The sequence below is a fragment of the Prionailurus viverrinus genome, chromosome A3 (genome assembly GCF_022837055.1).
Source record: "Prionailurus viverrinus isolate Anna chromosome A3, UM_Priviv_1.0, whole genome shotgun sequence".
Lineage (NCBI taxonomy): Eukaryota > Metazoa > Chordata > Mammalia > Carnivora > Felidae > Prionailurus > Prionailurus viverrinus.
This window is the reverse complement of record NC_062563.1, coordinates 12,386,242-12,399,190: the sequence shown is the minus strand read 5'-3', so window position 1 is coordinate 12,399,190 and position 12,949 is coordinate 12,386,242. Positions and strand designations below refer to the sequence as shown.

At 44.3% G+C, this 12,949-nt stretch overlaps 1 long non-coding RNA gene and 3 other non-coding genes across 4 annotated transcripts; all 4 read left to right on the top strand.

Moving 5' to 3' along the window:
- The first annotated feature begins 154 nt into the window (after window positions 1–154).
- On the top strand, window positions 155–3,506 carry LOC125162102 (uncharacterized). Its single transcript, XR_007150891.1, has 6 exons — window positions 155–314; window positions 660–771; window positions 1,634–1,701; window positions 2,188–2,242; window positions 2,694–2,773; window positions 3,263–3,506. It is a non-coding gene; the product is annotated as an uncharacterized LOC125162102 (long non-coding RNA).
- Window positions 496–586, top strand: LOC125163169 (small nucleolar SNORD12/SNORD106). The gene has a single exon (XR_007151326.1). It is a non-coding gene; the product is annotated as a small nucleolar SNORD12/SNORD106 (small nucleolar RNA).
- On the top strand, window positions 2,024–2,114 carry LOC125163170 (small nucleolar SNORD12/SNORD106). The gene has a single exon (XR_007151327.1). It is a non-coding gene; the product is annotated as a small nucleolar SNORD12/SNORD106 (small nucleolar RNA).
- On the top strand, window positions 2,472–2,565 carry LOC125163171 (small nucleolar SNORD12/SNORD106). Its single transcript, XR_007151328.1, has one exon. It is a non-coding gene; the product is annotated as a small nucleolar SNORD12/SNORD106 (small nucleolar RNA).
- Window positions 3,507–12,949: the final 9,443 nt, after the last annotated feature.

Sequence of the window (12,949 nt, the reverse complement as noted above, 5' to 3'; positions counted from 1 at the left end):
GCCCTTGTGGCCCGGAGTGTACCGGGAAGAGGGCGGGGCTAGGGCGGCCTTGACAACCATAAGATAGCCTTCGCCCCGGCGACTCCGAGACTACATTTCCCAGAGAGCCCCGCGTGGCGCGGGAGGGAACGGGAAGTGCCACCGGCACAGTGCGCAGGCGCGAGAGCCTCCTCTGGTTATATAAGAGAGGTCTAGGGCGTTTCTCGTTCTTTTGCGTCTTTGGCCCTGGTTCTTCTACCTCGTGTTGGGTCGCACCTCAGCCGACCCATCCGATGAAGTCTGGGCCCGGAAACTCGGGTTTGCTACTGTGTGTGGTGAGTGGAGATCCTGTTGTTTTCTCTTCGAGATCTCTGTTCCTCCTTTTTCCTCTTTGCTGTCGCCCCTGCCCGGTCTCTCTCTACTGACCTTAAATGGGCCTTAAGGCTTTGAGGAGACGAGTTTAAACTGGGAAAAATCCGCGCCTGCCTGCGGACCTGAGGAGTCCTTGGCTGGTGGGCTGGTGTAAATGATGACTTCGCTTTTTTCCCCATCAGATCGACAATGGTGATGTCTTTGAACACTTGCCAGTTAGTTCTGATACACCAGCCTCACGAGGCCCGGCCATGTTCTTTTCCAACCGTGGGAAGGATGGCGATTGATGCCCCTTTTTTGGTTCGCAGGTTAACGCGATCAGAGGGTACCGAATGGATCTTGGAGGAGGGAGGCACTCGCTGCTGGGCCTCCAAGAGACCCCCACGTAGACGTCTCCAGCCTTCGGTCTCCTGACTTGGGGTAAGCATAGGTCTCCTGGCCTATTGTAGGAAATGCGTGCTGTGGGGAGCCTTTTCACCTGCTAAGCATACTTGGGGGGAAAGAAATGAAGATTTTAGTTTTTGACAGAGCGTGAGTGGGGGAGGAGCAACAGAGAAGACAGGATCTGAAGCGGGCTCCGTGCCCATTGCAGTGAGCCCCATGCAGGACTGGAACTCGCAAACTGTGAGTCGTGACCTGAGCCAAAGTAGGACGCTCAATGGACTGAGCCACCCAGGTGCCTCTCTCTGTCTTAATGTTTATTTTGAGAGAGCATTCCCCTGAGTGCAGAGCCAGATGAGCGACTTGATCTCATGAATTGTAAGATCAAGGCCTGAGCAGAAATCAGGAGTTGAGAGGCTCAACTGACTGAGCCACCCAGACGATCCAAGGAATGATCTCTTGAAGGTGAATAGATGCTAATTTTTTAAGGCTTATTTTGAGAGTACGTGGGAGCGGAGGTGAGACCAAGAGAGAGGGGGTAGGAGAATCCTGACTGAGCCACCCTGGGGCCCCTAGCTCATTGTTAAATGCCTTAGTTCTCCTGAAAGCACATTTTTGGGTCCCATTTCTTCACATGTGATGTGGGTTTTTTGGTTTTCGTTTTTGTGATACACCGTTGTGTGCACTTAGATTTCCAAGTGGATGGATAACACGAGCATGGGGCAGCCTGGTGCGGTGGAGGCCGAGGCTGTGTGTGCTGGTGGTGAAAGGGTTCACCTAAGGCAGAACAAGGGAGATGGAATACACTGCAAGGGAGAGACCGGCAGGAGGCAGTGCGGGGGTGGGGGTGTAGTTACGAGAGACTTTAAAATTCTAAGTAGTCTCTACACCCTTTGTGTAGCTTGGATTCCCGACTGCAAGATCGAGTCACATGCTCTACCAACCCAGCCAGCCAGATCGATGCCCCACGTAAGGATTTTTTTTTATTTTTAAAGAAAAGCGAAGTGTGTTGACCTAGACGCTCAAGCTAATCTTGCACTGTATACCCTTTAAATTCACTTGAGTCCAGGAATGACCTCTTAAGGGTAGGACTTAACTGGGGGGACAGATTTTTCTTAAAACCTGCAGTCCCAGAGTGTTTCTGTAAGTACACCCTCAGAAAGCAGGGGTGTCTTAGTTGTTACTGCCAACAGAATACAGGTGTGCTCAAACATTGACTATGCAGGTGTTAGAAGTAGATCAAGCAAATATTCCTTGTTCAGTCCTTTTTCTGTGAGAACAAGAGCTCCCTACTGGCATATATGATGACTGAACTTTTTTCCCCAACAGATCGACCATGTTGATCTAACTTTTCTAAGCCAGTTTTTGTCTGATATGCCAGTTGGAGCAGCTCCTCTATTCCCCACACCCTTGGGCATCTAGCTGATTGGGACCTCCTGTTTTTTTTCATTTCAGATTTACTGTTGGCAGAAAGCAGGCTTCCAAGTGGACCAGGAGTGGGAAGGGCTTGGTAAGTGATGTCCACGTGGCTGAGTAGACACAGGATCTGGAGAAGGGAGAGGTAGTAACTGCTTTTCTTTTAAATTGTAAGTGATCTCTACACCCAGCATGCAGCTCAAACTCAGGACACTGAAATCAAGAGTTGCATACTCTTTGGACTAAGCCATCCAGGCACCCCTACTTTCACTTTAATTTTAAATGTGGGGATTGTCCTCGTGTTCTGTTCTAACTCAAATTTGGCCATTGCAGCTGATGACATAACTTTTTTCCCCATCAGATCGACCCTGTTGATCTAACTGAACCATTAGCCAGTGTTTTGTCTGATGCTTTGGCCCCAGAGATAACTTCTATCTCTATCCTTCTATGTGGGTTTTGTTTTTAGTGGGGTTTGAGCTTGCTCTGCTTTTTTCCTCCCAGGAATTGGGTCCTTTATCTTGGTTTTATCTGCTAACTTCTTACAGGTCCGCAGCCCTGTGAGGCACAGGGCAGTAAGTCAATTGATGTAGACTGATCTGCTTGTTTCAAGTCTGTCCCGTAACAGGTGAGGTTTCTGCAAATGGCATTATTTGTCAGTCCCCTTGTAAGAAGGTTAAATGTGCTTCTTCCCCCCCCCCCCCCCCCCCAGTAGTGGTGTTGCATTTGCCCGCTAGGGAATAACCTAGGAACCCATTTCCCAAGTGGGTGTATAAAACAGGAGGGGAGAATTGAAGAAGACTGTTAACCTATTGGTACTGCTAGGTCTTGGAAGAAGGGAAAAAATGAAGTTAATTCTGTCTGTCTTGGCAGAAAATACAAAAAAGCAGGAAGCTCCAGGTCATGTTTCAATTGGGATTCTTTTTTGTAAGAAAATCCTTGCTACATGGACCTCCTCTTGAACATGGCAGCTTGCTTCTAGAATGTTTGGTACTTATTTGTACATCCACCTAGTTCCTGAAGTCTTAACCAGATGTCTCATATCCTAAACAAGGAGCATTTTATATCAGAATTACATGTCAGTATTACTGATTGTAATCTTTTTTTTTTTTTTAAGGACTTTCTCAACTGGAGTTTGAATACAAGCCTCGAAAAAGATTGGCCTTGACCTTGTGCTTTTCTGAGAAAGGATAATTAATAGTTCTGGATGAATCAGTCTCACAAGGCTTTTGTGTAACCTGAAGACTGTCTAGGGGCCTGTGTGCATTTTGAAGAATAAAGAATTATTGTTGAACTGTGGTAAAATTTCTAACTTGTATCTCCCAATCTGGAGTAAGAAAATAAAATTCTTCAAATAAAAATGCTCTTATAGTTGGTTAACAGATAAACCTTGAACCCAGGGATAATTAAAATGTCTACAGGGGTCAAACTCCAGGGACAGAGCAAATGGAGGGCAGATCCCAAACTTGGACAAACAGGATTGTATACACTAAAGTACAGATTCTTTGCTTTATAGGTGACTTAATGAGATTAGTAAATGGGATTGGGGCTATACTTGATTTGGAAAATACCAGACTGGCCAATTTTCCTTCTCCTTTGTCTCCTCCTAGTGTTTCTTCCCCTTGCCCAATAATTGTAACAAATGTCCTAAGAGTCTAACCTGAGAAAGATGGCATTCCACACTAGGCCATTTATATTGTGCCTTATAAGCTAGCTCTTGGTATTGACTCCGGTGATCACCTCTCCTTGAGTGTGTTGGACCTAGTGATTCCAGTGACTAGAAAAACACAGAAGAGGGTAGGTCATGAGATTAGATTCCTGATTTGCTAATTCTCTGGCTAGTTCCCTTCATATCTGTCTTTGTTGAAGCAAGCTCTCCTGTGAAACATCTATGCAACAGGGTGGACTCCAGCCATGGACTGAATTGGGGAGCAGATCCTTCCCCAGACAAATTCTAAGATTAAGTCCCTGAATTCAGCCAGCTGACCTTCCTGAATTTCTTGTCAGCACATTAGAAACTGGTCCCCAAGCTACATTTCCAGACTTGTGTTCCCCTTCCTGTATTCAATTTAAACTTAAAAAGCTGAACTGATCCCTCCCCACTGCCCTTCCCACAGTCCTATCCCAGGTATTGGCAACACCTTCAGTCTAGTTGCTCAGGCTGAAAACCTTGGGAATTAACCCTTGACATTTTGCTTGTGTGAATCCTATTGGTTTCTGCCCTCAAATTAATCTGAAGTTTGCCCCTCTTACAATCTGTTTCTGTCACTGCTGATTCAAACCATCCTCCAAGCTTTCATTACTGTCCTTTCTACTACCACTCCCCCTAAAGATCTGTTATGCAGCTGGAGTGATCTTGAAAACCAAAGAATCAATCACTCCATGTCCAGCGTCCCCACCTCACGCAGAGTAGAAGCCAGTCAGCAGCCTGCACCATCTTCCTTGATTTCTGACCTCCCATCCCTTTGTCTCGGCCATCAAACTTCCTTCCACTTGAGGATCACTCCTACTTCAGAATATTTGGACTTGATGTTCCCTCTGCCTGGAGTGACCAATCCTAGCCTCTTCATATCTGCCTGGTTCACTCCCTTGTCTCAATCAGCTGTTTATTCAATGTCACCCTCTCTGGGGACCTATCTAAAATAATCTGTTCCCTTTCTATTCCTTTACCCTGTATTTTATTTTCATATTACTACTGCCTAATAAATAGTACCTATGCATGTGACATTTTTAATACATATATATATATATAGTGTGTGTGTGTGTATATATGATATATAGTATGTGTGTGTGTGTATATATATATATATGTATATATACATAGTATGTGTATATAGTGTATTGTCAATGTTCCCTCACCCCCGCCCCTATTAAACCAGAACTCCATGTAAGTAGCAACTTTCCCTTTGTAGCCCCTCCACAGCAAGTGGCACAGTCCCTGGCATGTGGTAGGCCACTCACTAGGTATTTGTTAAATGAAAGAATGAATCACACACTTCGCCTTTTGGCTGGACTGTGCTAAAGCACTTGACATGCACACTTTGTTACTCATCACAACAGCCCAGTGAGGAGAAAACTGGCATGATTCTTACCCCAATTGTACAGGTGGGGGAGTGACCAGTCAGTTCCCCAGCTCTATACAAGAGACAGAATTGGGTCACCAACTGATGTGTTTGATTCCAAAGCGCCCCTCCTTTTTCCTCTCCAACTTATTGCCTTCTACTAGAACAGGAAGGTTTTCTGTTCTTATCCTCTGCAGTTTCCAGACCTATTCCTTGCATATAGTAGGTGCTCAATAAGGCAAAAATGGCCAAATGATTCCTTTGGTCATTGAATTATCACTCACAAACTGGCAGCATGAAGACATAATCCATTCCATAAGTATTGAGTGCCTACCATGTGCCAGGCTCTGTTCTAGGTGTGAAAATATAAATAGTGTATGTGTGTGTGGGGGGGGGGGTTATTGCCAACGTGGAAAATGAACTTGCCAATGGAGGAAAGAAGAATAAAAAATAATAGTATGTTGGGGTGCCTGTGTGGCTTAGTTGGTTGAACTCTTGGTTTCAGTTCAGGTCACGATCTTGTGGTTCGTGGGATGGAGCCCTGTGTCGGGGTCTGCTGACAGTGTGGAGCCTGTCTTTCTCCCCACCTCTCTGCCCCACCCTCGCTCATTCTCGCCCTCTCAAAGTAAAAAATTAAAAAAAAAAATAGTAGCCTGTTATTTAATGATGAATACAATAGAGAAAACCCATTACAGTGGGGAAAAGGGATAAAAATGGAAATGTCAAGGTGGACATTTGGGTACAGAGCTGAACTAGATCAGAGGGTAAGTTGTGTGAATATCAGTGGGATAGTACATTGCAGGCCAGTGCAAAGGCCTTGAGGCAAAAACATGGCCTGTTGGTTGCTGTGTTGAGAGTAGAAAGGAGGCCAGCGTGGCTTTGAGTGGAAAATTGGAAGGTCTGGTCATTGTGGACTCGTTTTCCTACCTGGTAATAATGACTGTGGCTGAATAACATCCATCCCTTTGGGCGGGGATGCCCTTGTGCTTTCCAGGTCACCACAGGTCTCACCATGGTCTGCTTCCCTCTTAGGTACCGGCCCCTGCAGTAATAATCATAGTAACCACGGCTAACATTTACTGAGCCCTCACTATGTGTTAATTACAGTTCTTTACATGTAATAAAATATTCTTCCAACAACCCTGTGAGGCAGGCTGTGTTATTAACCTCATTTGACAATTGAAGGAATTGTCTCAGGTGAAACAACTTGCCCAAGGTCAACACAGCTGGTAAGAGTGGCAGAGCCAGGATTCGAGCCCTGTCCGTCTGGCTCTTAAGTGCAGCCAATAGCTCGTATGCCGCCTAATGGATGTAGGAAAGAGTCAATTTTTGGCTCTTAAAAGTTCAAATGCTTTTGCTGGGTTTCCTTGTTGGAAGAAGTGGCCCCAAATGCCTGCCAGCTAGGGACCAAAGAAGCTCCTGAGAAATCTCCCACCCACCTTGTTTCTTGGGTTTGCTGTCACTGCTTCCCTGAGCTCCAAGGCCAATGGTAGGTCTCGGATACCCGAATTCTGCATCCTGTCTCCCTAGCTTCAGTCCCACCAAACAGTTGATGCTTCAGTCTTATTTTACTTCTTTGTCCTAGCAGAGGGATCTGGCAAATAACTTCACCTCTACAAGCCTCAGTTTCCTCATGTGTGAAATAGGGGTTCATAACAATATCTACTTCCGATAATTTGTAAGGTTCACTAAACTCATGTCTGCAAAGCATTTAGCCCAAGGCCTGGAAAATAGTAGGGACGCAATACATAACTAGTGAATAAACAAATCTTCCTGCCACACTGAGATGGAAGGAGGTCTGTGTTAGGGTACTACAGGGATAAATGTGTTCATTGAGTGCTTATCATGTGTGATATTTTGTTAATTATTATTTAATCTATATCCCAACCCTGCTTGTTATTACCCCATTTTATTTTTATTTTTACTATCCCATTTTAAAGACAGGAAAACTGAGGCTCAGGGAGGTTTACCAGCTTACTTGAGGTTACACACCTTGGGAGTGACAGCTAGGATTTGAACTCCATCCTGGGCCCCTAATTTCTATGCTCTACTGTCTTGCAAGGGCTTTTGCTTGAGACCCTCACTAGCTGCATGAATGGAATCACAAGCATTTCTGGGAGGCTGTGGGGAAAGATAAAGACCCACAGATCATCTTGCAGAATTCCAGCCAGGAGATGGTATTGTCTCCCCCACACCTCACTTTTTGTTGTCCGGGAACAGAGCAATTTTATAAATGGTTCTGAGTCTCGGACTAGTCCTAACCCCTGGCATACAGCCTGTGACTTCTACCAATCTCCCATCTATAAAATGGGTATAACATTACCTTCCTCTTCAGAATCTGTGAGGATCAAATGAGATAATGTCAAAATGCTTAGTATAGCCTTGGCACAGGTTAAGTGTTCAATTAGTTATAACCATCTTCACCTAAGTAAAAAGGAATAAACTTGTGATACAGGTAACAATTTGGATGAATCCCAAGATATGCGGAGTGAGGGAAACTAGCCTCAAATGGTTACATACTGCATGATTCTATTTATTTGATATTCTTGGAAAGAAAAAACTATTGTGATGGGGAACAGTGGTTGCCAGAGTTAGGATGAGTAGGGGATGTGAATATAAAGGAATAGCACAAGGAAGTTTTGGGGTATCCTTATTGTGGTGGTGGTAACATGACTTTATACATTTTTTAAAGTTTATTTATTCTGAGTGGGGGGGGGGGAGCAGGGAGTGGCAGAGAGAGGGAGAGAGAGAATACTAAGCAGGTTCTGCACTGTCATTGTGGAGCTGATGCAGGGCTTGAACTCAGTGAAACCATGACCTGAGCCAAAATTGAGTCAAAACCAGTTGCCCCTATACATATGTCAAAGTTTGTAGAACTGTGCACCAGAAGAAAAACTAAAGTCAACCTTATTGTATGATAATATTAAAAAATATTAACAACAGGGGCACCTGGGTGGCTCAGTCAGTTAAGCATCTGACTCTTGATTTTGATCAGGTAATGATCTCATGGTTCGTGAGTTCGAGCCCCGAATCAGGCTCTTTGCTGTCGGCATGGAGCCTGCTTCAGATCCTCTGTCCCTCTCTCTCTCTCTGTCCCATTCCTGCTTCCACATGCATGAGTGCTCTCCCTCCCTCTCAAAATAAATAAACATGAAAAAAATATATATTAACAAAAAACATGGGCTGTAGACTTGCATTTCTTGGGTTTGAATCATAGCTCTGCCCTTTATTAACCATGCAGCTTTGAGCAAATGATTCACATCTCTGAGCCTCAGTTTCTTCATTTGCAAAGTAGGAACATGGATAGTATCCAGCCTTTGGGGATCTTTTGAGGCATAAAAGAACACATAACTCTGCTTGGAACATGGAAGGAACTTCTCACACGCTTGTTATTTTTTAGTTTCTTTTAATCTTCCTTTTTTCTCCTTCTAGATTTTGTCTACCTCATTTCTAATTATGGCTACACAATTGCCAGGGAAGATGGAGAGGGGTGCCTTCCAGGACTTGCAACTCCAGCCTGTGTCTCTAGGCGGCACTGTGGGCACATATTTCTCCAACTGGTGGGAGCAAAGCCTCCACCCTTGTGCTGGGAAGAAGGAAGATGGCCTGGTAGTGGCCTTGCAGATGGGCGAGCTTTTCAGATCGTACAGCTAGCACTTCTGGGGTCGAGTGCAGCAGCGAAGCCTGAGAAAGGGCACATTCCCCAGGCCCGAAACGTGGGCTACTAATGGTGCCACCACTAGGCTCATGCAACAAACTAGCCAGAAACAAGTGTACCCACAATCCCTTCAATCTAACACATCAGTGATCAGTTTTCACTTTCCCACGTTCCCTTCTGTCCCCATTATGTTATCATGGGGGTGGTTAGTAGCAGCACGGCTGGAGCTTCCCATTCTTAAAGGAAGCCAGAAATCCTTAAACTGTTCTCAACCGATTCCAATTTTACTAACTGCGAAGACTTAGAAAATGCACATGTATGGGCCTCAGATGTCCAGGAGGCTGCCAGTTTGAGCCTGTGTCCACAGGCTCGGTTTGGGCTGTGTCCCTTCAGGACCGCCCTCATCATTCCTGAGCCCAATAAAGCACCTGATGCCCTGTTAAATGTGAATTTCAGATAAATAACAAATAATCTTTTAGTGTAAGTGCATCCCATGCAATATTTGGGACACAGTTAAAATTGTTCATTGTTTATCTGAAATTCACACCTGACTGGGCATTCTGTATTTTTTTTTTTGAACTTTATGTATTTATTTTGAGAGAGCAAGAGAGAGCTAGAGCACATGCACAGGGGAGGGGCAGAGAGAGAGGGAAACAGAGAGAGAATCCCAAGCAGTTTCCGCACTGTCAGTGCAGATCCTGATGTGGGGCATCATCCCATGAACCTGTGAGATCATGACCTGAGCCGAAATCAAGAGTCAGTGGCTTAACCGACTGAGCTACCCAAGAGCCCCAGGCATTCCATATTTCTATTTGCTGAATCTGTCAACCTAATTCCTTGGGGGCACCTGGCTTGGGAACATGGCATCTACTCTTTAAGATGAAGATTTGATGGACTTTGTATGTTCCGAGTAACTCATTTCTCCGTCAACTTGGGTATTTTCCTTCAAGATTGTCTGGTGTGGGTGGGAGGGGGTGGGAATTGGGTTTTTCGGGTTTTCCCAACAGTTTCTAAACTGGCTTCAAAGCCTGGGTGGATGGAATTGGCAGGCCCTGTGGCCCACCCATTGGATGGGTCCCCCAATCAATTCCTCCCAAGTTCCCAATGTTAATTAATTGCTGGTCTATTTAGAAGGTGACTGTCTTTTCTTTTATCTGTTAGTCATGGCAGAAACAGACCATCTTGGGCTTATTTATATCTGTGGCTTTTTTTAAAAGAGAGAAAAGGAGGAATCTGGATCCTCTCACTTGGCAGGCTCATTTAAACAAATGGTCCTTTTGCTAAAACAGACCTGTACCACGGGGCCACAGTTTGCAGATGGGAAGGCTTGGGTTGGGGGTGGTCCTAGCAGGTGAGAGCTTTTCTTTTTTCTCTCCAATGTTAAAGTGGCAGTTGGTGCCGTCTGGAGTTCTGACATCGATTTTGGCTCTGCCTAGGTTGACCCGATGATTTTACAGCAAGAGGAGCTATGTACGAAGTGTGGTGGTATTTGTCATAGTACCTGATGCATAGAGAGCATACCTCTCTCTAAGCCCCATTACTCCCTACTCAAGTCATTCTTGTCATGACCATCATCTGTAATTGTCATTTATTGAAATGTCCTGCCGGGCTCCACACTAGGTACTTCACATAATTTATTCCCTACCTCAATTCTACAAAGGAGGCAATATTATCATCCCGACTTTATGGATGAGAAAATGGAGCTTTCTCCATTTTCTCCAGAGAGGGGAGTGATTTACCTAAGCCAAACAGGTAGTTAATGGCTCTGCCAAGGTCTTCCCTTGCCTCCTCACCCTAGTCTACCTTGCTCAGTGCTCCTGGAGCATGGACAGCCAGAGCCCGTGCTGGGAGCTTCAATAGGAGATTGGAAGGGGGAGTGGTAATTGAAGTTGAGCTGGCCATTCCCCTGGCCTCACCCTGCAGGGTGCTTCTCCACCTAACTCTTCTTCCGGGTTATGGTAGCTTCTCCTTCCCTGGCTCCTTCACCCCCTTAGGGGGTGCCCCCTTCTATTTCCAGCTCCAGCGTTCCTCACTAGCCCTGGTGGTTTCCTTATATTCTGCACACACACTTGCGGTATTCTCTAAATACAGTCTGCCGGAATTGTTCTCTTTCCAAGGGGCTATGACTGGTACAGAGGCAGAGCTGGGATTCGAACCCAAGGACTCCAAAATAACTCTTTGCCAGTGGTCTCCCAGAGATCCTTGCAGATTGCTCCTTCCAGGCACCATGTCTGCCTTTGGCACAGACCGTAATCTGCTCTCATTTCCAGCATTTTCCCACAACAATTGCAGGCAATGTTGTTAAATGTACTTTCTATGCCTGCCAGTGTATATTAAAAACATACACACACACTGATGCTAGTTTTATATGATGTGTTTTGAGGAGCGAGCTCCTAGTGAATACTTGCACTCCCTCCCCCATGTGCTTGATTAGAATCATTTCAGGACCAAATCATTGAGGTGAGCCAAAGAGGCAACAAGAAGGATAATTATCCGTCAGTTTCTGCCCTAAAATAGCTCACAGCCAAGTCACCAACTCCCTGGTTAATTTTTCAGGCTAGACTATCATGGGGGATAAAACCAAACATGTGGTTTCCAAATCCTATCCTCACATTTGGAAACAGGGACACACACACACACACACACACACACACACACACACGAATTAAAACCATATATGTTAATCAACACCCAGAAAACAAATAATTCAATTAAAAAATGGGCAGAAGACATTAACAGACCTCTCTCTAAAGAACACATCCAGATGGCCAATGGATACAAGATGCTCAACATCACTCATCATCAGGGAAATACAAATCAAAACTACAACGAGGTATCACCTCACACTTGTCAGAATGGCTGAAATCAACAATACAAGAAATAACAGGTGTTGGGAGAGGATGTGGAGAAAGGAGAACCCTCTTGCATTGTTGGTGGGAAGGCAAACTAGTGCAGCCACTGTGGAAAACAGCATGGAGGTTCCTCAAAAAGTTAAAAATGATCCAGTAATCATACTACAGTGTACCCCAAAATACAAAAACATGAATTCAAAGGAATATATGCACTCCTATGTTTATTGCAGTATTATTTACAGTAGCCAAATTAGGAAACAGCCCAAGTGTCCATTGATTGATGAATGGATAAAGAAGGTATATATATATATGTATATATACATATGTATATGTATATATACATATACATGTATACATATACATACATGTATACATATACACATACATACATGTATACATATACATGTATACATATACATGTACATATATATATATATATATACAATGGAATATTATCCAGCCATAAATAAGAATGAAATCTTGCCATTTGCAACAACACGGATGGAGCTAGAGAATATAATGCTAAGTAAAATAAGTCAGTCAGAGAAAGACAAATACCATACGATTTCACTCATACGTGGAATTTAAGAAACAAAAGAGCAAAGGAAAAAAAAGAGAGAGAGACAAACCAAGAAACAGACTCTTAACTATAGAGAACAAACTGATGGTTACCAGAGGGGAGGGGGGGATGGGTGAAATAGGTGATGGGGATTAAAGAGTAGATTTATGATGAGCACTGAGTAGTGCATAGAATTGTTGAATTGGCGCCTGGCTGGCTCACTCAGTAGAGTGCAACTCTTGATATCAGGGTTGTGAGTTCAAGTCCCATGTTGGGTGTGGAGCTTACTTAAAAAAAAAAAAAAAAAGGACGCCTGGGTAGCTCAGTTGGTTAAGCGTCTGACTTGGGCTCAGGTCATGATCTTGCAGTTTGTGGGTTCAAGCCCCACGTTGGGCTCCGTGCTGACAGCTCGGAGCTTGGAGCCTGCTTCAGGTGATGTGTCTCCCTCTCTCTCTGCCTCTCCCCCTTTTGTGCTCTGTTTCTCTCTCTCTCTCTCTCTCTCTCTCTCTCTCAAAAATAAACATTAAAAAAAAAGAATTGTTGAATTGCTATATTGTACACCTGAAGCTAATATACACTATGTTAACTATGCTGGAATTAAAAAACGTAATAAAAAACATATATATTAGAGTTCAGGTGGGATATATACTCAAATATATTCTTATTAAAGGGG